Source organism: Protopterus annectens, chromosome 3.part0 (assembly GCF_019279795.1).
Source record: "Protopterus annectens isolate FY-2018-M chromosome 3.part0, PAN1.0, whole genome shotgun sequence".
Classification (NCBI taxonomy): Eukaryota; Metazoa; Chordata; order Ceratodontiformes; family Protopteridae; genus Protopterus; species Protopterus annectens.
The window spans coordinates 526,393,233-526,413,684 of NC_056731.1; the positions used below are offsets into that span (position 1 = coordinate 526,393,233).

A 20,452-nucleotide genomic window follows, 5' to 3' on the forward strand; every position below is an offset into this window, starting at 1 on the left:
TACACACACACACACACACACACACACACACACACACACACACACACACACACACACACACACACACACACACACACACAGTTTCAGAACGAGCAATCCCCTCACCGCAGCAGCTGTTGAAAGGTCCCCTCAACCATACTGCTCAAACTCTTACCACAAGAAATCTGGACAGAGCCACAAATAACAGGGTTACAAAGAACCAAAAAACAGGTGCGGATTTTAAGTACTGCTCTTATAAACTTAGAAAGTTATTAAGATGACATGGTTTTCCTTAGCATGCATTTTCTGAAGGAGAGGTGTGCATGTGAGAGAGTGAGTCACAGCAGCAAAGAGCTTTGCATACCTCTAGACCTGAAAGCTGAAGAAATCCGGATAAAGTCTAAAATAAAGGGGGAACAGTGGCTCAAAAACAGAAAAAGATTTTGATTATTGCTCTTATAAAATTACAAACTTGCTTAAGCAAAGGATTTCTGTTAGCATGAATTTTCTGAAAAAAATAAAAGTCGGAAACTCATATGTATGTCATTATTTAGTAACTTCAGTTTGCAATGACTGTCAACGAATCAAACATTTTAGGAGTAAGGGAACAAAAAATAAAGTAAGTACGTGGTTATTTTTTTTAAATGTTATATTTTGGATGTAAACAGTAGGTCCCCTACTGTTTAATATTTTCATAAATGACTTCCACCAGACCATCCCTAATGCAAAATTTATCCAATATGCAGATGACTCTACTATCATCTGTTCTGCCACCTCCACATCTACTCTCATAAAATTAACCTAAGATGCTTTCTCTTCCACTGAGCAGTGGATGTTAGACAAACACATAGCACTCAATGCGTCACAAACTAAATTTATGATATTTACTCCTTCTAAAAACACCACCATAGTCAAAAACTCATTCTCCATTACTAGTCAGAACAATACATCTCTTGAGGTAGTATCCAATGCAAAACTTCTAGGTGTCTTCATTGATGAACAGTTTAAGTTTGCTACCCACCTACAAATGAATATCAAAAAACCCACCAGAAAGTTGGTATGCTTTACCACCACAATCTCTACTTCACTCCCTCTACTAAGTTTGTTCTCTCTACCACATACCTCATTTCTTCCCACTTATATGGTGTCCCACTTCTTACTAACCTACATTCTTCTCTCAAGACAAAACTCTCTTCCTGTTACAACAAAATTTCCAAGTTCGCCACAGGCTACAAATCCTCCACCCACCAGTGTAATGCCCTTCACAAACTAAATTGTCCAGAGCTACCCAATCATCTTACCTACATTTAACTCACCCATGCTCACAAACTTATCTTCAGTCCCTCTCTCTGCCTCTCCCTTGCCTTCACTTTCAAAAATGCATCTACCTGATAGACTTCTAAGATCCAGTAACCAGAATCTGATTGAAATGCACAAGCCTGCCCGCCCACCAGGCAAACATCTACTATCCTTTGCTCTAGCACACCTTTGGAACTCACTGCCACCTCTTGTCCATACCTCCCGTAACCACTTTACCTTTAAGACTTTGCTTCACTCCCATCTCATATCCATCTGGGAATGTTCCTTCTCTCACCCCACATAACTCCCTTAGCATTACACCCTGTTTTCTCACTCTCCCTCCCTCTCTCTTTTCCCACCTCACACTAAGCTACCTTTCTCTCGGGTCTATATTAGAACACTGAACGTTCAAAATTTTGAGTGCTCTAATATCGACCAGTTTTCAGCGAACGCTGAAAATATCGAAGAAACAGAAAACCGAATTTTTTCCTTGGGAAAGAATTCGGTTGTCCTTTTCTGTTGCTTTGGTATTTGCATCGCTGTGGTGGAAAGTTACGGGTCAGGTTCAGGTAAGTGTGCGATTGTATGGACGTGAGGGTTAGGGCGGATTAGGTGAGTTAGGGTTAGGGCTCGAGTCAGGTAAGTGTGTGATTGTGTGGACGTGAGGGTTAGGGCGCGGGTGAGGTGACTGTGCGATAGTGACGGACCTTAGGGTTAGGGTTGGGTTAAGGTAAGTGGATAGTTAGTGGTGTATATATAGTTTAGTGTAGGGTTAGGTGTAAGAGTTTAGGTGTGTGTGTGGCTTGCTGTTTGTTTGGTGTGCTTGTGTTGTATGTGAATGTGTTCTGGAACAGCAAATTTTTTCCATAGGAAAGAATTTGCTGCTCTGCATGTTCGATGTTTTAAATTTTCGATTCATAGGGCTCGATATTAGAACACTCGAAATTTTGAACATTTGGTGTTCTAATATAGACCCTTTCTCTCTACCTCCTTACTTTTCTGTCTAATTCTTATTACTATTCCCTCTTTGCTTACTTCTACTCTAAACTCATCCTGTCCCACTTACCCTACTGTAACTCTCATAGGATACCTATGTGAAGCTCCTTTGCCTCTACTGTTATATTTCTGTTGTATGAACAAATATATTTGTAAATATTTACTAATCTTTTTCCTAAATTCTCTTTTTAAATGTTTTTTTTTTTTTTTTTACTAAACTGTAATTTTCAGTACTATGTTTCTTCACCTGTATTACTCTATTACTTAATTGCTAATGATTTGTTTACATTGTACAATGTCTTTATGGAGCTTCTCTCCCCAGGACTCCATTGAAAATGGGCTCTTCTCAGCCCATTGGACCATCCTGGTAAACAACTGCAAATAAATAAATAAAACATTTTCCTCCAACAATGATTACATATAGTACAGCAAATTTGAACCATTAGGTGGAGGAAATACTGTACATCAAAAATATCTAAAAAAGATAATGTAGTAAAAATAATATAGTAATACACAAATATAAATAAGTAAAACACAACAATTTTACAGAGACCCCATTCTCTAAGCACAATAATGCCCTCCTGGGTGTATGTTAATGTGTGATTAACATCCTTCCAGGGGTGTACAGGCCCTCCGCCTGCGGCATCGGACCTCATGACAACTCTGGGTGGACGTCAGTTACACATTAACACACACACTGTCAGACATTATTGTGTTCTTAATGTTTACCCAGTGTTGCATCAAACTTTGTGAAATGGTTAGCTGTCTGTGATAGATGTATGGGCTTTCCTTCCACTCTCTTACAGAAGTTTCACTCCTACTGCACGTGACAACCATGTACATTCTTTTTTTAGTCTCAGTTTTGAATATTTAATTTTTTCAGACAGCCCTACATGGTCTTGTATGTGGGTTAATTCTTTATTTATTTATAACTCTCTAATAGCCGAGTTGGTGGGCTGGTCAGATGACCACTTTCAGCCATGACCTGGGCTCCACAGAGCAGAAGGAGAAAACTTTCCCAAAGTATAGCCAACCAATTCACAGAGGACTTTCAGACAATTAGCACAGAGGACTAAATGCCTGACTTGTTAATGACCTACTTCCTGTGTCAAGGGTGCACTTCTGAATCTTTCCAGATTCATTTAAGTGCTGTGTGACCTTGATCATATCAATTAAATAGACAGTGCTTCTAAACTGTATTTTAATTCCATTTATGGTTTAAAAATAGTATAAGCAGTTGTAGTGTTCTTGCTTAGATTATAAGCATTCATTGAATGTTCAATGTTTCATTTAAGATTTTGTCTAAAGGGTAACAGCATGGCCTCTGATTCAGCAGGTCTAGTTTGAGCAATGTTTATTTTATAATTTTGCATGCCTAGTAGCTACCTATGAACCTTATGCCGTACTGATGAACTCAAAAAAGGTGAAACATGACATGTCTACAGCTAGTGGGTTTGACTTGACTGACCAGAATGCACCAGTAAAGACTTAAAAAGTGAAAAGTCATGGACATTTAGAAGCCATGTAGCTGAAACACTGATATGTCCTTAAGGGGTCATTTGCATATATTCTGTGGGCTTCCACTGCAGGGTCTTAAGATATGACACACTGAAGACTTAGCTGTTTATTTGTTGGAGTTTGTGTGTTTGTATATGTAGTGGTTGTTTTGCCAGTTTTGATCATTGGGATGAGAAGTGGAGAACATAGGAAAGTCCTGACTGAACCCATGTGCACTAGAGGGTGTAGTGTTGATAACATTTACAAGCTTTACAGATAAGAAACAAGAAGTCACATGAATGTAAAACCAGCTGTCATTTGTTTGACATTTAAAAGCCATTCCCCTATACACTTTTATTCTGTGTCTTCAGTATACATGTTTGGGTAATAATGGAGGAGGCGGTAGTATGCTTACATGGTGCTTACAGTGTTTTGACAGTAGTGTAGTTTAACAGCAAGGCAATGCTGCTGTAGCATTCCGAGCTTTGTCATGGACAGCGTATTAACAAGTGAAAAAAAAAGTCGTTTTCTGAAGCTGTCCCACATATATACCATTAAGTAGACACACTTTAAAGTTATTGCCACCTTTGTCAAGCACTTAATACTATTTACTCCTAAACTGAGCATATAACTAACAAAATGTTTTTACACTCTCCAGTTTTGCAGAACCTCCCTGATTTTTGCATCAGATTTTTGCCTTGCCCTCATAATTTTTTTTTTTTTTTGGTAAATCACTGGGGTTACAGTCAGCCAGTAATGTCAGACATTCAGATTTCATACTTATCATTCAGAAATGCACCTTAATACAAAACCTGTTGTGAAAGTGAACAAACAAATTATTCTCCAAGTAGTCCACAGCATATGTAAAACACAAGTTTTAATGACAGAATAAAATACAGTTAAGCACTTTCACAGTAAGCTTCATCAGATCCAAAATGCATTTCAAAGCTACAATCTTAAAAGTGCAAAAGCAGTCACAATCAACAAATCAAAACAAACTGCATCAGTATTATTAGCTGCCATAGTAACTACACAAATGTATGATTAAAGTACAAACCTAAAATAATGTTCCATATAGTGCACTGGCAAAACATATGATAAACACAGGCATGGAACATTCTTTTAGGTTTGTAGCACTAGAATTAATTTATGATAACATCAACAAGGGAGACCATGTGAACAGAACTTATCAGGCAGAACTTAAGTGGATTTTTTTATTACAAGAACACTGTTACCCTGGGTTGAATGACAGTATATCTATACAACCTACTTTAAGAGCAAGACCTTTGAAAAAGAAGTAAGCTGTATGTACATTTCCCTGCTACATTAGTTTTAAATATATTTTATTCAGTATCTATGCATTTCTACATATATATGTTCGTTGAGATGTTTATACTCGCATCTGTTTTGATTTTGCACACCATATGTTTTTATGTGATATAGAGTGTTTGTAGCTTTAAACATACATTTGTGTAATTACTATGGCAGCTAATAGTACTGGATGCCTCTTCATTTTTTTAATTGATATTCTTGGAGTTTTCTAAATTGGCCGTAGGTGCGAGTGTGTGTACGCTAGTGAGTGATATAGATGAACTACTGCAGCAGGTCTCGCCACCTGGTGGTGTAAATCTTGGCTCAAGATGATTGTTACTGCTGAAGTGACACGCTGACCCCGTGTGCAAAAATAGGAAAAGGGTTTGAGGATGGATGGATTCTTGGAGTTTGAGTGAACCAGCCTGTAATATGATTACATGCCTATTTTGTAGCCTTCTGTTCATTCAGTTATCCTTATATTACCCCTTAATTTTATGTGAGTGATAAAGATACTGGACAAATAAATCTACACTAATGACCCTAGTGACACTCCATGTGGAATATTAGTTTTGATGGTCTACTTGTCAGTTTCTTTTATAATTTTCTTTATTATAGTGTTATACTATGTTTTCTATAATGCTGATGTATGGAATTCTATCAAATACTTCTTGTGTGTCTAGGTTAGTAGTAAAACCTGGCAGCTTGTGGTCTATAGCAGCAGAAACATGTTCAGAAAATGCAGTGGGATTTTGGAAGCAAGACCTCCCTTCCCAAACTCGTATTGTTCTTGTTCTCTTTATAGTATCTTCATTGTTCGTGTGTTTATGAATGACGGAGATGGTATTTTCTGAAGGATTTTAAATGAAATAACACATTATGCTTACTCATCTGATGTTTGTATTCTTCAGGTTTAGCCTGCCTTTATAGATAGAGACTGTCTGAAATCTTTCCTGTTTGAATATTTGTTGAATGGTTATTGTAGTGAATGGTAATTGTAGTGATTATCATTCCACCAGGCCTTCTTCAGTGTTTCCCAGAATATCATCAGAGTTTGACATCTCAGTATCATGTTTCTTAATCAACTTAGTGTCAGTTAATCAACTTTGGGATCTTAATATGCTGCTGTTTATCTAGGGATATTACGTCTGCCATCTTACTGATAACTGAAGTGGTTTAAAAAGACTTCTGAATAAATCTGTTACACCTGTGAGCGTCACTCTTTCTTTGTTTAGGATGCTATGATTATATGTTCTGTGTTTTGCTTTATCATGTTTATGAAACATATAGCTGATGTTCATCGTGTTTCACTGTTGCAGTCATTACACTTGGGTTATCCTGCTGGCAGGCTACCTGTAGTCAGCCTGAGTTCCAAAGTCCTGGTCCGGCGTCAGTTGCTGTCGCCTCTTCCCTGACGTCAGTGCACCAGGGGTATAAAAGATGCAGCCGACACCATTTTCTTCAGTCTTTCTTGCCATGCGGTGCCCGAAGCAAGAGCAGTTTGCAAGTGCCGGTCGGCCAATTCTTGAGATTTTCAAAATTGAATTTCAGATCCGAAGTCTTCATTAAAGCTAAGTACCCCATTGGGGAAACTTTTTTCTTGCTCCAGACCGATGTCAGAAAAAGTTAACAATTGTATTTCTTGTGGGAAGCAAATACCTCATAAGGATTTTCATTCTTACTGTATTCCTTGCCTAGGCCCTGACCACGACGTTGCTAGCTGTCGGTTTTGTGCTAGATTTAACCAATGCACTATTAAGCGTCGGTAAGATTTTGCCTTTCATTACTTTGGACGAAGACTTTATTACATAATGCCGTCGGAACAGCCGACGACTGGAGTTTGTAAAAAACGCAAGGAAAAGGACAGGCATCCGAGGTCCAAAACCGACAATGAGGCCTCCACTAGGCCAGTCGCCGGTTCTCAGTGAGGCGCATTCGCAGCCCCTGACGTCCGCTACCTCAGAGCCACAGGCCGCTTCCGACTTCCACATGGAGCTGACTAGGCCTCTGGATACTCAAGGTATTGGACACTCGGAAACTATTCCCTCAGATGGGTCCGGAGCCGCTGAACAGGCATCGGCTTCTGAGGGTGTTTTCAGACCTACACAGTTATATTCTTACACGGAAACTCGATCAGTCCAAATCAGTCCAACCAAGGAACTTCTCAAATATACCATTTGTTAGACACACAATTCACAATTGTAGACAAGTTGACCTAGGTTTCGTCTTGAACTTATACAGACTTCATCAGAACTAACACATCATACTGAAACCACTTCCCTTTATAACACTCCCAGGTTAATTGATTAATTACACTCCCACAAAGTTAAAGACACATACCCATCAAACCATACATATACCTAAAAACATATATAAGCTAAAACCATGAATAAAAACATACTATAATATTACATAAAAATAAACATATAAAAATATGTAAGATAAAATCAGTACAAAATGAATAATAAAATAATTTGATTTGTTAATCCAACAATATAAGTTACAAAATGTCTAGATAAAAACAAATGTTATGGCAGAAATTTTAGCCCAGTATATATCTTAACTTTAGTAATGGGGTTAAACTAATATGGCCATTAATTCCAGGATAACTAGTAGCATTTAACCTTATTTGCCACTTAGTTTCACTAATATCTAAATGGACATCCAAAATATGCCCTTGAGTATCCTTAATAACTTGCTGAATAATACAAAATTGGAATTCGTGACCTATATTTATCTTAATATGTCTTGCCAGTGCATTAGTATTTTTCATATGTTTAATGTCCAGCAAATGCTCCCCTATCCTTTCTCTAAGTGTACGACATGTTTTTCCAATATAAAACGCCGGACACTGATTGCACTTAGCTAAATACACCACATTTCTGCTATAGCAATCATAATGTCTATTAATAAATATAATTTCTTTCCCTAATTTAATCCTATTTCCTGATGTAAGAATATACTTGCATTTATTACATCTGCCACACTTAAAATTCCCAACCGGTCTACAAGACCTAGATGTCAGTTTTAACTTACTACCCTCTAATAGTTTTTTAAAAGATCTATCCTTTCTATATACATTAATGGGAGAGGCCCTTAATTTACTATATACACTAGTATCTAATTTCAATAAATCCCAATTCCTCTGTATTATCCTCACCATAGATTCCATGTCACAATTATATGTGGTTATAAAAAACAAACCTTCCTTAATTTTATTTTCCTTTTTCACTTCAAATTCAACCAACAACTCACCTATGTCTGTACCATTTTTTAATATGGGCTGATAAATCCCTCCCTTTCTTTTATCTATAATCTCCACCTTAATAGCTTGTACCAGGGTCTCGGCGTAACCTCTTTTCAAAAACATTCCTGTAATAAAATCTAGTTCCTTTTCAAAATTTAAGTAGTTATTAACCATTCTGGCAGCCCTGACCATCTGCCCTTTAATTATAGCCCTTTTCTGGTGGTCAGGGTGCCAGCTCTGATATTCCAAATAAGAATTCGAAAAGGTAGGTTTTCTATAAATATTTGATATAAGACTCCTTTTATCGTTATCAACTGTCAAATGGACATCTAAATAATTTATTTCAGTATAACTATAAACAAAGGTAAATTTTAAAAAATCGACCGAACTGCTAATATATTCCAGGAATGCTTCCAACCTCTGAATGTCACCATCCCAAATTATACACATGGAGCTGACTAGGCCTCTGGATACTCAAGGTATTGGACACTCGGAAACTATTCCCTCAGATGGGTCCGGAGCCGCTGAACAGGCATCGGCTTCTGAGGATGTTTTCAGACCTACACAGTTATATGTCAAGCAAACCTCAGCTTCAAAGGCAAAGACTAAAACAGCTTTAAAGACAAAGAAACAAGTACAGCATTTTCCTGGACAGACTTCCATGCCTAAGAAACAGATGCTTAAAATGGCCGAAGACCTAATTACTTTGATCAGGGATTCCGATTCCCCTCCTGATAAGAGGCCTAGGCAAGAGACAGAATATGACTCTTCTGATCAGGTTTCCATTTCCTCTGACTGCTCTTCTGATCAGGGATACTCTCTTCCTCCCTATGAGGATTCTGATGCTGAAGAATATATTCCTTCAGCCTCTCCTCCTGAGGATTATTCTTTTGGGGAAACCCTGCATACCATGAGGGAGCATGTTCACTGGGAGAGCCAAGATTACTCAGAATCTAAGAAAAGGCTCAAGAGACTTTCTTTTACTGCCTCAGCACAGACCTCTTGCTATTCCACCTGTTCTGGACATTGTAGATGATGTATTTTCAGAGTCCGGCCTGTCTCCTGACTCTTTACCCCCTACACCTGTTAAGCCAGACAGATACTACAGGGTTCCAGACTCTCATAAATTTCTATATAAAAACCCTGCTGCTGACCCAGAAACTATATCTCAGGGTCCCAAAGGGGTCAAGGCTTCCACTGCAAGAAAACCTGTCCCCTCTGATAGGGATTCTAGGGCACTGGACAGATGGGGGAAAAAAGTTTACACTTCTGCTATCTTGGCTGTAAGGGCTTTAAATTGTCAGTTTCATATGCTTAAATATCAGCAATACTTAATGTCACTGCTAAAACAGAAAATGTTGACAAATTCTGAATGTTCTGATAACAAGGAAATGCAGGATTTATTGCATGCAGCTGAACAAGTGGAAAAGCATACTTTGCAATGTGGTTTTGATTCACTGGAGGCCTCTTGCAGGGCCGCTGTTATGGGTTCTGTCATTAGAAGGCATGCTTGGTTAAAGCAACAGAATCTGCCTGATCATGTTAAAGCAAAATTATTGGATGCTCCTTTACAGCATGATACTTTCTTTGGTGTTAAGGCAGAAGAGGTGTTGAAGAAAATGGAGGATAAAGCGCAATCTATGCAGACAGTTAAGGATTTCCTATAGGTACAGCCACCCAGATTTAGCAGGAACTGGCCTTCTAAGAATGTGTCCTTTCCAGCATCAGACAGGCCACAAAGAGGCAGATACAGACGCCCTAGAGGCAGATCCCAGCCCCAAGGCTCATACAAGCCTAAACAATGGGGTGCTCCTACCTCCAAAAGCAGAGAAGGCAAATCACAGCCATACAGGAAACAGTCCCAATGACTTTCCTCTGCCAATGCCAAACACTTATCTGTTGACAGCACCCTTAGCGGGAAAACTAGCATTTTGTTCACAAAATTGGCACATGATCACCCAGGACAAATGGGTCTTGAATATAGTGTCTCAGGGCTAAAGGTTCCACTTTCACACCCTTCCAAAGACAAAAGGTAAGCCAGACCTGCCACACAATCAATGGGCAGAGGCACAAAAGCAAGTTTCATCCCTCATGGACATGAGGGCTATTCAGCGAGTACCACACCAAGAGCAGGGACAAGGAGTTTACTCAAGACTTTTCTTGGTACTCAGAAAGGACAAAGCCTGGAGACCAATACTGGACCTGTCTATTCTAAACACTTTTCTGTACGTTCCAAAATTCAAAATGTTGACACTGCAGCAGCTTCTACCCATGCTGGGCAAGAAGGCTTGGCTTGTAACTTTGGACCTCAAAGAGGCATACCTGCATGTCCCAATCAGACAATCTTGCAGAAGATACCTTAGATTCATAGCTGGCTCAATGCACTACCAATTCTCTGCACTACCCTTTGGCTTATCTACTGCACCCAGAGTCTTCACAAAATGCCTGGCACCAGTGATTGCATTTTGCAGACAGAGGAATACAAATATATCCTTCCGACTGCCTTAATCAAGTAGAGAACAAGGACATTCTACTGAAGCATCTGGCATTTGTAAAAGGATTATTAATTTGCCTAGGGTACACAGTAAGCAAAAAGAAATCAAAACTGGTACCCTCTCAAGGGATAATATTCCTGGGTGCAAGCTTAAATACAACTGCCTAGATGGCTTATCTCACGCCAGACAAACAAAGGCAACTGACTTCTTACTTCGAAATGATGGCAAGAAAGACCCAGTTATCTGCAAGAAAAACCCTGCAGGCTTTGGACTTCATGGCATCCTGCATTCTGCTAATTCCATATGCAAGACTGCATATGAGGAAACTACAATGGTATCTAAAAAGTGTTTGGACTCAGCATTGTCAAAGCCTGGAAACATTAATTACCCTCATTCCCTGCCTGCAACAGGAGTTTCGATGGTGGGCACAGGTCTGTCACCACAACAAGGGACAGCCATTCACTTTACCCACAGCCAGGCAGATACTAACAACAGATGCATCAGATTATGCCTGGGGGGCCCACATGGCAGGAAAATGTATTCGGGGCACATGGTCCGCAAGCCAAATGCATCTTCATATCAATCAAAATGAGATGCTAGCTGTACAGAATGCCTTGACAGCCTTCAAGGATCTACTTCATCCAGGACAACTGCTGATAAATATGGACAATACTACAGTCATATGGTACATAAACAAGCAAGGAGGCACACATTCCTACCCCCTCTGCAGACAAGCCATGACTCTGTGGAACACAGCATTGACTTATCAAGTACACCTGCCAGGAAAGACAAATACTCTGGCAGACGAACTAAGAAGAAACCTCATGGATCCTCACGAGTGGAAACTACATCCAGAAATCTTCAGCATGATAACAGGGAAATGGGGACACCCAGACATAGATCTATTTGCCTCCCCTCACAACTGCCAGCTACAGAGATTCTGCACAAGGACTTATCACAAACAAGCATGGAAAGTGGGCGCCCTATCATTCAGCTGGAAAACCCTTACAGTATATGCTTTTCCTCCACTGCCCCTCCTCCCCAAGGTACTCCTAAAGGTCAGACAAGAGAAGCCATAAATGATACTGATTGCCCCAGACTGGCTACACCAGTACTGGTACCCAATCCTAAAGAGCTTGTCTCAAGGCCCAGCCTGGGTATTACCTCAAATTCCCCATTTGCTGACCCAGCAAAACAATCCGATCCTACACAGCCAACTCAGAACCCTAAATCTGGCTGCTTGGCGGATAATATAACCATTCAGAACACACCTCTCTCTAAAGCAGTTATGGATGTTATTTTGGAGGCCAGGAGGCCCAGCACCAGAAAATCTTATGCAGAAAAATGGAAGAGATTCTGTGCTTGGAACCAGGCACAAGGAATGGACATGCTTGTACCAAATATTCCTCAGATTTTACAATACCTAACTGAGATGCTGGACAAAGGTCTATCCTTCTCATCAATTAAGATCCATGCCTCTGCCATTTCAGCTCATTACAATACGGACCCACCTATTTTTTCACATCCACTGCTAAGGCAGTATTTCAGAGGGGCCAAAAACATAAGACCTCCAAGGAGAGATCCAGTACCTCCAAAGCTCACACTGCCTCCTTTTGAGCCAGCCAATACAGCTGAGATAAAATACTTATCATGGAAAACAGCTCTGCTTCTAGCAATAACTTCAGCAAGAAGAGTTTCAGAGTTACAGGCACTAATGGCTGTGGAACCTTTTATTATTTTCCATCCAGACAGGGTTTCTCTAAGGACAAACCCAACATTTATGCCTGAGGTAGTGTCCAGTGTGGCTCTTAACCAAACCATTCATTTGCCTACCTTTTATCCAAACCCACAGAATAAGGGGAAGAGACTTGTGCGTTCTTTGGACATACACAGACAGCTACGCTTTTACTTGGACAAAACTAAAGCTTTCAGAAAGACTGTGCAACTCTTAGTGGCATATGCTGCAGGATCGCAAGGAAAAGCTATTTCAAAGCAGACTATTTCAAAATGGATAGGCAACTGCATTCGTTTCTGCTATTCACAACATGGCAAATCAGTGCCTAAGGGCATTAGACCACATTCAACCAGAGCAGCAGCCACTTCAGCAGCCTTCCTCAGAGGAGTACCAACCAAGGACATTTTGGAGGCTGCAACTTGGACTTCAGTGCACAGTTTTACAAAGCACTACCACTTACCTCTTTACTCTAAATCCAGAGCAGGCTTTGCCACTGCAGTTCTGCAGGGCTTCATAGCCACTCCTAATTCTATTTAGGCCCAGCCACCCAACCTCAGCTTTGGGATTCAACCCAAGTATAATGACTGCAACAGTGAAATACGATGAACGTAGTACAGTTGTGTACCTACCATATATGTAGATGTTCGAGTGTATTCACTGTTGTAGTCCAGGTTACCCTCCCACCATCCCTCTTTCATTGCTGGGACTTATCTGTACTTCTCTATTCTATACAACCTATGTGGTGTATTTGCTTGTAGATGAAGGTAATGTTTATGGTAGTGCATGCGTTTTTTATGAGCAGAATTTTTAGCCTACCCTTTTGGGGGCACCTGACATCTGGGGCAAGAAAAACTGAAGAAAATGGCGTCGGCTGCATCTTTTATACCCCTGGCGCACTGACATCAGGGAATAGGCGACAGCAACTGATGCCGGACCAGAACTTTGGAACTCAGGCCGAGTGCGGGTAGCCTGCCAGCAGGATAACCCAAGTGTAATGACTGCAACAGTGAATACACTCGAACATCTACATTTATGGTAGGTACACAACTGTACTTTTCTTTTATCTCATTGATGAGATTTTTCCATTTATTGTGCCATTTGTTATTTTATTTGTAATTATATTTGCTTTACTTTCTTAAGATTATTTGTTTCTGTAGTAGATCAAGACTTGTGTAACTGTTAAACTGAAGTCCCAATCTTTAACATGTTTTATCTCCTAGCAGATATACTTTGCAGAAATTAAAATAATTATTTACACAATGGGGGTGTAGTATATTCAAAAGAGAACTATTAAAAGTAACAAAACTTTGCTATGGTTTTCTGCTGACATTTCTTAGCTGTTCACAAATTTAGTGCTTCAGCACAACTGCAAGTTGCTGTTTGAAATTTTGCATTCTTTCCATAAATGCTATTTTTGTAAAGGGAATGCTTTGAACTTTGCACTTAGACCACAGAGGTGCACCAGTCAGTGTTGTTCTTGGGGAGAAACTTTTAAGTTTTTATGATAGCCAGGAAAAAGGATCTCAGGTCTCTTGGAATAAGGACAAATGGCAGCTTGTGTTCTGTGTGGTGGAATCAGAATTGAGTGTTTATGATGCTGGTCCTTAAATCCTCCTTAAATTCTTTTCCAGGCTTTGTGAATCAGAAGCCTGAAAACAATGTCAAGAAAAATGCAGTTGTGTAAGTTACACGTATCATAACAGTATATGTTTGAATTCCTCACTGCTGCAGTAGCCTGTTTGGCTATATGTGATATGCCCTGTGTAGGATATAACAAACGACCAGCTTCCTAAAAGCTTTCTGCCCTTACCACATCTTCACTCTGACTGCTGATTGGCAAGCCCCTTGGGAGAGAAATCAGCGTCAGAGTGAAGACAAATGTGGGTCTTTCTTGCCTATACAGAAAGAAGAGCGTACTCATCCTGAGCCTGTAAAGGATGTAAACAGTAGCAAATAACTTTAGGTTGTAGCTACTGCAGCAGTGAGGAATTTAAACATGTACTGTTATGGTAAGTACACCTGCGGTGGTGGTGCTGCGGTAGCGTTGTCGTCTCACAGTAAGACGCTGTCCGGTTCGATTCTCAGCTAGAGCGTCTTCTGCGTGGAGACATGCGTGAATGGGCATACCTTCGTTGAAGGTTGTGCGTCAGGCCTGGCAAGCCGGTACGTAAAAATCAACTGCCAATCATTAGCGGACCGGAGTTCTGCTGTGGCGACCCCTAACCTGGAAAAGCCAAAAGACACAAACAAACAAACAAACAGTTATGGTAAGTGCAACTTATGTAATTGTACTATGTTTATTATTCTCACTGCTGCTGTAATCTTTTGGCTGTATGCGTTGATTACCAAAGCCTACCCAACCTGGTAGAAGGAAGGATAAGGATCCAGGAGCCCCTGGAGAATGGTCCTAGAAGAGCCAGTCTTGGTCCTGGAAAAGAATCTAGTTTGCAATGCTTTGTAAAAATAAAATCTGTAAGAAAAAAAATAAAAACAGCCAGGCTAGAGTTTTCACTGTGTGATACCTTAAACCTCCTGTAATGGCCCCTTTTTAAGTCTTTATGGCAATATTCAGAGGACCAAGTTGTGCCTATAGAATGCTTCTAGAGCCCACCCATTTCTACTCTGCCACCCTTGATGCAAGGCCCTAGTAGAATGAGCTTTGATGATGATTAGGATAGATAGTCCATGGTGGGTGTATAACAAAAGTCAATAACTGTGGACAACTACCTCCAAATACTCTACTTTGACATAGGTTGTCCTTTTTTGTCTCACCGTAAGAAATAAACAAATAGCTGATCAGCTTTTCCAAAGGACTTGTTTCTGACAACATAGTACCAAACCTGCTAATACACAACCAGAGTATGTAGACTGCTTTCTCCCTGGTTCTGAGAATTTGGATAAAACACAGGAAAATTGATGGCTTGATTCAAAGTAAACTCTAAAACAACTTTAGGCATTAATGTGGGGGTGGTTCTCATTGAGACCCTATGGCTGCGGAAGACCAGATAGGGTTCATCCACCATGAGAGCTTGTAACTCAGATACTTTTCCTGCTGATGTCAGAACAATAAGCAGAACAGTCTTACATGTGATGAACCTTAAATCTCGCTGATGAACTGCTGTAAAGGGAGACATAGTTAACTTTTCCAACACAAAGTTAAGATCCCAGGAAGGAGCCACCTGTTTTCTAGGAGGCCTTAGATATAAACTCCCCTTCAGAAACTGTTTTACGAAAAATATAGAAGAAAGGGGAAAATCCATAGGCAGATGTGCTGAAATGGCTTCAGGTTGTACCTTGATAAGAGGAATAAGACAGGCCAGAGGAATGTAGTTAACAAAAATATTAAAGAAACAGTGGTACATAATCCCTGATGGGACCCTGATTATTGGCACAGTACTAACTAGAACATTTTTTCTACTTACCAACATAAGATTTCCTAGTAGCAGTTGTTTTTGCCTTCTTTAGTACCTGCTGTACATGCTCGTGAAAGAAGTGCCTAAAAGTAACATTTGAATTGTTCAGGCAATCGGTTGATATTAATATAGTTTCAGAATGGAGTGCATCAAACTCCCCCTGTCTTAGGTAGATAGGTCTAGTTTATGAGAATGTTTATGGTGATTGCCTTTGGATAATTTCATAAGAAGGGAGAATCAATTATGACTGGGTCAAAAGGGAGTCAAATTGTTTGAGGACTTGACTAGCAGAAGGGGCAAACAGAACCTCCTTATCTAATGCAGAGTTAAGAATTTCAGACTTTATTTTATCAGCAAGCTTTTGATTATACCCAGACATATTTCCTCAAAACTGGGGCAATAGCAGTGGGCCTAGACACAGTATCTGCATAATCATGCACACTCTTAAAAGCATGTTTAGGTATTTGAGATAGAGTAGAAGCAGTAGAATTCAGAATAAACTTCCACATATGTGTGTGCTAGTTAAGAATTCTATAAACTAAAGTGAAACGAGAAAATTCTATTACCAAATCTGGCCAGTACCCTGCCTTCTTTGTCTACTAGGAGTGGATTGGTATTGATTAACATTCTGCTTCCAGCTGGCAATATATCAGCTGGATCGGATCTAAGATGGGAAAACAAAAACTGGTTAGTTTGAGGTATTTTTGCAGTTTGTCTGCCTTTTTGGATACTGACGGTTGAGAGCCAGGATTATTAAAGGCAGCATTAAACATATCCTCCAAGGCTGGCATAATGGGAGGGATAGGTATAGAATGAGGTTAAGGGGAACATCCACCTGTCCCCACAAAAATGCCTCATTCATACTGAAAATGGTCTGAAGAGAAATAAAATTCCACCAAAGGAGGTGGAGAGGACCACATTTACTCAGATTCAGAGTTATGGGCTTGAGAATATATAAGAGAAGAAGCTCTGTCTCTGTCCATGTCAAAATCCTTTGACAAGTGTTCCTTCAGAATTTCTTTACTTGACATTGCCCTCAAGTAAGGATTTCCGAGCATCAGGATTAACAGCCAGTAATAATAGCTAAAGTAAGATAATCATCTCTACAAATGGACACAATGTCTTCAGATGAACACTGTCAAATGTTCTTCTGTTGTTTTATTTTTACTGGTAACATGCTGGAAAAGGACTGACTAGGACATGGCACTTCAGCCCTGTCAAGATGTATCTTTCTCTGGTTCCTCCAGAGTGTCTCCCAGACCCAAAAAAGATAGTTCTCCCATGCCCAGACTGGATACTAGAACAGCCAAAGATGATGTGGCTGACACCTGTTCCATGGTGGCTGAAAGGACCACACCATTGAGTGAAGTAAGTGAGTGGTCTGAGAAACACCAGCTGGTCACTACAGGCTCACACACTGACAGCTGGGGCACAACCTGAGCCTGCTGTGAAAGCAAGGGCTCGTTATTGTATTGTTTCTTCTTTTTGGGTATAGCTGGAGAAGAACCAGCAGGACTGGAGTAAGTACCAATGCTGCAGCCAAGGAAGAAGTCTGAATTCGGGTAAGCAGTACTGGAGTGAGTTGGTTGGAAGGTAAGTTGTCATACATGTGTTCACAAGAGCATACACACTTAACACCTTCATTAATATCACATATAACGTGATTAACCATCCCTATATTGCTCAACTCACCTAGCATTCTGAGGCAATCATCCCATTATTTCCATTTCCTGATTATTTTCCTATCCGTGACCCAATGTAGCTATTTTTCTCCCCTCTATATTTATTAAGCAAACTAATAACTCATTCACCTCTGGTTGCAATTCTTGCTTCCAATGCCTAGCTATGATCCCCCCAAAAGCACAGTTATTTGTGTCAATTCCTTCTTACTACCCATTCCCCAGTTTTCTATATCTGTCCTTAAAAATCACTTTCCCAGAGTCAAACTTACATTTTTCTCTCTTCGACCTTTTAAACGATTTCATCTATAACTCCTAAGCTATACAGTAGTTTTGGACATTCCCAAAAATGTGCATATGGATCCCTGCCTGAAGTGCATTACATCTCCAACAATCTGTGTTAGCCTCTGGAAATGTTTACTTTTTCAGGATTATAAAAATATTTTGTAAGCATTTCCAGGCAAAAATTTTAAACATTATTATCTTGATTACTTTTCAATTCAAATTGTTCATTACAAATCTCCTGCCCCAAAAATCTGCACAGATTTCTGTCAACTTCAGCACATCAGCTCTTCTCAAATCTCTAACCACTCTGTGCAACTGGATAATAAGCACTCTTTTCATCTTCTCATCATTTCTCCATTGTCCTGTGCAGTTACCTCATGAACCCTGTTCCAAATCTTATCCTGTCCTCCTTCCATTAATGCCCTATAATATAGAACAGCTCTATGATGCGGTCCATATTTTACCTTTGCTTCTTCCCATTGCATTAATCTGCCCCCCCCCAAACATATCTTCCCAATATCTTATCCTTAATTTAAGGCTTCTCCATCTCCCAACAGCCATTTCCTCCCTCTTACTTGTATTATCCTCTTCTATCAGGAGAATAGGCTGTTTCCATTGCCTCTGTTCACACTTTGTAAGTAATTTAAATGTTAATTTATCTATCTTCATCAGTTACTGGATGGACTAACCTAGGTGCAGTCTTTCCCCTAAAAAGCTTCCGTAAAGTCCAGCTCCCCCAGCCAACTGTTACTGTCTGTTATCATCTTAACCCACTTCAAATATGTATTCCTTGTACTTGATCTAAACAAAATACATGACTGGGCTGCTAAAGTACAATCAGCTTGGTTCAGCACTGTTAGTCCCCTTTGTTCTTTTGGTAGAACTATGTTTTCCCACCCTGCTCTAGGCCTTTATCCTACCGAGATAAAGTCCTTTACCCAGTTCCCCATTTTCTTAGTTTGAGTCATTTGCTTCACCTCTGTTTCAGACCAAAAAGCCAGTACTGTGTGTAATAGATGAGAGATTACATGCCAAAGTATTACCTGAACACACTGATCAAGGTCTAAATTAAACAGCTTCCATCTTTGAAGATTCTGCTGAATCTCTAACCATTTCTTATTCATCAACCTCAAAAATACCTCTTTGTATGTTTTTACGAACCAAATACTTAATTTCCCTGTTTTACCACCAATGCTTCTGACATTCCATTATTCAATCTTGCATATCTAGATGTAACCCTAGGCTTTAGTTTTATCCTTGTTCAACTTCTACCCCAAAATCTTCCCAAACTCATTCAAACTATTAAACAAATCTTTAAAATCTCTGTCTTTCTGGTTTGCTCAAAAAAAATTAACACATCATGCATATAGTGTTATTTTCAATTCCATAGTACCCCATGTCCTGTTAACTTTGACTGCCTTAATTTGGCTTCTAGCAGCTTTATGTAAATAGCAAAAAGAAACTGGGACGACAGACAACAGGATTTTCTAAATATAACAGTAATACCATCTGCAAATAAAGCTAATGTTTCTTGATTACCATACCAGTTATATCCTTGAATTTGTGAATCACTTATTTTCTTTGCCAGTGGCCCCAGATGTTAAGGGGAAAAAAACAGAGCTAGAAAAGGACACTCCTGCCGTGTTCCTCTGTTCAAATATAGCTTGTTAGAGAGACCACACACACACCTTAATTCTCACCTCCAACCTTTCATATAGACTCACAATTGCCTTTCCAGCCATATTATTCTATCTGGGAATGATACACACACCCACCTTAATTCTCACCTCCAACCCTTCATATAGACTCACAGTTGCCTTTCCAGCCATATTATTCTATCTGGGAATACATGCAGTTGTTACCATTGCCATGCCTTTAAAATCCTAGCTGACTTTGTGTACATCAAGACTTAGCAATTTAAGACTACCCACATCATCCTCTTTACCACAGACAGATGCCCTGCCACCAGTGAGTTATTAAACTGGCAAACAACCCAAACCAACTAAACCAACACCTATTACTGACTCAGAAATCTAAAAATCATAATAGTGATTTCTATACTTTGTTGTTAAACTGTGGAACTCGCTCCCTGCAGATATCAGAAATATCTCATCTTATCTACAATTTAAAATCTGTTTGATGACAAGTGCCTGAAGCAAATGGCCCTGTACATAACAACCCCATTACCATGACCCTATCTTATTCTAAATCTTCTCCCATTTTTAGGTTACACTCCCAATGAAGTCATGCTATCAGTATAAGAGTAATGTCCTTGTATTATCCTCATTAATAATTCCCCACTGCATGCAGTTAAGTCAAATAAATATCTTTGCATTCACAAAGTTCTGCAATAGTATTATTCTGTTACAGGTCTCTTGTAAATGTAATTGGTTGGATAAAATCTCCATATGCCTTATCTGCTGTCTGTGTGCTAATATCACAGTGACAGTTTGTACACATACTGTAAACTAATGCTGAATGGTGCGCTTCTGTTCAGTATTGCAGTATTCTTTACA

At 39.6% G+C, this 20,452-nt stretch overlaps 1 protein-coding gene across 1 annotated transcript in view; it reads left to right on the forward strand.

Annotated features, from left to right (window-relative positions):
- The window catches only part of INVS (inversin), a 3,016,309-nt gene that overhangs the window by 2,055,784 nt on the left and 940,073 nt on the right, over positions 1 to 20,452 (forward strand). The window lies entirely within an intron of this gene.